The sequence below is a fragment of the Benincasa hispida genome, chromosome 8 (assembly GCF_027475165.1).
Source record: "Benincasa hispida cultivar pf3 chromosome 8, pf3_genome.v1.1, whole genome shotgun sequence".
Classification (NCBI taxonomy): Eukaryota; Viridiplantae; Streptophyta; class Magnoliopsida; order Cucurbitales; family Cucurbitaceae; genus Benincasa; species Benincasa hispida.
The window spans coordinates 47,899,908-47,904,367 of NC_143485.1; the positions used below are offsets into that span (position 1 = coordinate 47,899,908).

General features: G+C 37.2%; 1 pseudogene; it reads left to right on the forward strand.

Moving 5' to 3' along the window:
• The first annotated feature begins 2,126 nt into the window (after positions 1 to 2,126).
• Positions 2,127 to 3,956, forward strand: LOC120090911 (uncharacterized; annotated as a pseudogene).
• The last annotated feature ends 504 nt before the right edge of the window (positions 3,957 to 4,460 follow it).

Here is a 4,460-nt window from a genome sequence, read left to right on the forward strand (position 1 = left end):
TCTTAAAAAATTTCTCACGGAAGTTGTCAAGTAAATAGGATTTACTAAGTGAAAACTTGGAGTTAGCTAAACGATTGTGGAGTGTTAGTAAACGACAGACACTCAGCTAAGTGATGAGCTAAACGATTGCATAGCTTTTGCTTGACGATCGCTTAGCTTTTCCTAAATGATTGGGCATCGACCTATATGATAGGTTCTTTCCATCTCCCACTTGCTCAATCGTTTACACGATTGTGGTTTCCCCTTGTGTTTTGCCTTAAACCAAGTGCACACAGAGGCCACCCTCTGGATTCTCACACTGAGAATACCAAGGTAGCCTTCTTGGTGATGTCTTAACTCGACACTGTTGAGGTTCTGTGGAGGCCGTTCGTGTTGTTCGGGGTGTTTGTGACCAAGGTGATCATGGAGTTCGAGTGCACAGTGTTCGTGCAGTGTAGCGGTCGTGTTGGACAAGCGTTTGGGTGTTGCTGTGTTCGAGCGTTCGTGATCAAGGAGCTTTGAGATGAGTAAACGAAAGTGTGTTACTCTTGTCCTTGATCTGTTGTTAAACATGCTATAATTTCTGTAAAAATGTATAACCATATGTTTCTGTTTAAGATTGTAATTGTAAAGTTCATATATGATTGTAATTTGGAATGATCTTTCCACTGCTCATGGAAATCCTCGTGTTCGATTTCCTTCAATCTCTACATTAAGGAAGGAGTGATTCCGCCTTGTGAAGCTGAGTTCCCAACTCCCCAATCAGACAAATCCCCAAAATGGTAGGCTTGTTGAGTTGGCAATCTGGCCACTCTCACCTATACAAATCAAAGGACCGCCTTCATGAGCAGGAGTACCCAACTCACTCAGGATTCAGGTCATGTCACCTATGGCCATCCTAGTGAAATGTAAGTCTCAATTGTCAATGGTGTTATATAAAGAGACTAACCATTTCGTGGTCCAGTCTTATACAAACTCTTTGTATACGATACCCCCGCTCACATGTCTCCACATGAATGATTAGGATCAAATCATTTGTAACACCTACAAAGTGAGTCGTATCTGTAGTGTCACCAAGATAAGGTACCTAAGCTTATCCATCTACTACAGACTATTAAGGTTATTATGTAAGCAAGATTCACCTGTATGTCTCTATATACTTGTTTAAATTTACATAAAATAACCTCGGATCTTAGTTTATTGGATTGAGTAAATGCTTATAAAATAACACTTATTTTATTAATAACAATATGTTTATACATAGTTTACAAACTACGAGATTACTAGGAGATTTAGGACACCATTCTCAACAAGTCGAACACTCCTTGTAGGTTTCTCGCTAGTCATCTCTACACACTTTCCACTGTCGTCATGATCTGAAAGGTATGAGACTCTTTTCCTTGAAAAATGTACGTTGATATTTGAGGTTTGACTATCTTTTAGGGTTTAACCATGTGTTCATTTGTAATCGATTGTTGAGAAAATACTAACAAATCAGATAGAGAATACTAAGTGAGCATTTAAAGAATATTAAGCGAGCGTTTAGATATTACTAAGCGATCGGATAATGATTACTAAGCGATCGTATAGAGAATATTAAACGATCGAATTGTTTAGGTTTATATCGTGCGATCGTTTAGCTAACTGTTACACGATCGTCTAGCTAACTATTAAACGATCATTTAGACATTTGTTATGCGATCGTTTAGCTAACTGTTACGCGATTGTTTAGCTAATTGCTATGCAATCGTTTAGCTAATTGTTACGCGATCGTTTAGATATCCATGATGTGATCATTTGACTAATTGTTAGCGATCGTTTAGACATCTGTTATGCGATCACTTGGCTAACTGTTACGCGGTTGTTTAGATATCTATTATGCGATCGTTTAGTTTTTGTTATACTATCGTTTAGGTTTTGTTATGCGATTATTTAGTTTTTGTTATATGATTGCTTAGTTTTTGTTATGTGATTGCTTAGTTTTTGCTGTGCGATTGCTTACTAATTCTTGTAATGTACACGGTTGTCAGATTGGTAAGATGGTCGTCTCTGTTGAGAAATATTTTCCTACTACCGTCGCTTGCCAAGTCCACAAAATTGCCCCTGTCATTAAGAAAAAGTTGATAGAAGCACATATGAGACTGTATAGGAAAATGACCTTTGGTCCTCTGTTGGATATAGATCTTGTTTTCAATAGACAACTTTTGCACCACTTTCTATTAAGGGAGGTAGTAGATGCGAACCTAGACTTTATTTCATTCAACATTCTAGGGAAAAAGGTAATATTCTCCCAAGAGGACTTTAACTTGATAATTGGGTTGTGGTCGACCAAGGAAACAGTGGAAAGAAAAAAAAGTGAACGACTGCGAGAACTCATTCTTGGACCCAAGGACCCAAATGGAAAGGATAGTTCTTGCAAGGATGTGGAGATCGCCTTCGAGAATTTCAATTTTACTAATGACGAAGATGCTTCAAGGTTGCATTGGCGTTGTTCATTGAAACGGTGATGATTAGAAAAGACAAGAAACCCCAGTTCGATAGCAATATATTTGGGATTGTCGATGACCAAAACATCTTTGTACATTATGATTGGTCTTTGCTCTTCTATGGACGTACATTGAATAGCATGAAGACTATCATGTACGGGAAGAAGGAGGCATATGATTCAAAGAAAGAAAAAGGTGATCACCATGCCTCACATTACTGTATAAAGGGATTCGTACTTGCTTTCCAGGTATGTACTTTTGTTTCTAATTCACTTCAATATACATTGAACTTGTGTGTTTTGTACGTGTAACAAAGTTTCTATTTCGTAGGGTTGGGCTTATCAAATTTTATCCACATCAAGTAAGTTCATAGCCACCAAAATCAGCAAGGATGAAATTCCTAGAATTCTTAGATGGACTTGTTCTCGTGCTTCATCTTATAAATCATTGAGCAATAAAGTTTTCCACTCAAAAAGTAAGTAACCGATCACTTCTAACTTGCTCATTTTGTTTATAGTTTCATGCATTTTGACTTGCTCATTTATTTATGTAGAGACTATTGTTGTGTCAAAACTTGTACCTAGCACAGAGGAGTTAAGGTACAAGGACAACTGACTTGAAGGACTTAATGTGGTTCCTGTTGTTTGGGAAAGAAGGATTGAAGGGTTGAACACTCTGTCGACACTCATGAGTCCTTTGGAGGGCACAAAGAGCATGAACCCCATGTAGAAAGCTAGAGCTAAATGTGTAACGTATAGAGCCAGAACCACGTATACCGGTTTAGACTAACCAAACATAGTTGGAACCACGTAAGTAACAAAAGTCCTCCAGACATTGTCATTCCAAATTGTACAAGATTCTTAAGGAAGAAATAAAAGAAGTTCGAAAAGATTTGGCGAACTTGACTACCATGGTTCGTCACATGGGAGATACGTTTACTGTCCAACATCATCTAATGGACCAACAACTGAACGAGATCAAGATGATGGCCCATCGACTGTGTGATGTATGTATTTTCTAGACGATCATATAGATTGTCTAAACGATAGTTTACATTGTCTAGACGATCGTATAGATTGTCTAAACGATCGTTTATATTTTCTAGACAATTGTCCATATTGTCTAGACGATCGTTTACATTTTCTAGACGATCGTTTATATTTTCTAGACGATCGTTTATATTTTCTAGACAATTGTCCATATTTTCTAGACGATCGTTTACATTTTCTAGACGATTATTTAGATTTCACAGATGATCGTATAGAGTTTCTAAACGATCTTTTACATATTCTTAGACGATCGTCTCCCTTGATAGAATAGTTCGTTTGATTTGTTCATGATAGTAATAATACAAGGGCATCATGATGAGGGACTCGTGATGATAATAATGGTGATGGTAACGATAATTAGGAACCTCATAATGATGATGATCCCCCACAGATTGATGCACAAGATCCCTTTCAGACCCACCAGAAAACCCATAGTGAATAGCCAGCAGGGACGATCAATGAGCAGTCCAAAACTGTTACGATCAAGATCCAATATTTGAATTGGAGGCGGTTGTGGGGACGGCAATTGAAGCATTCAGTGTTAGGATCCATTTCACTTTGGGGACGTCAACTGAAAAGGATGCCACTGAAGTCGAGGTATGACTATTGCATGAATTAGTATTCTTAAAATTGTACTACCACTGACTTATAATTTAAATATAGGAAATAAATGGCCGAGAGTGTCGGAAAAGGAAAAAATCAGTCAAGTTCACACCTAAGTGTTTCAAAAAAGGGAAGAAGTTTAAAACTCAATCTCAATCTTCTCAACCCCAACATTCTCAACCCCAATATTCTCAGCCCCATTCTCAACCACATTCAAAAACAATTCAACCTCATTCACCTCCAACATTTCTTATTTGTGTAGTTTTTTTTTTTTTTTTTTATAAAAAAAAGACTATTTTGAAAAGTTCAAAATTGTTAAAAAAAATTTCTTACATGTCTTTTG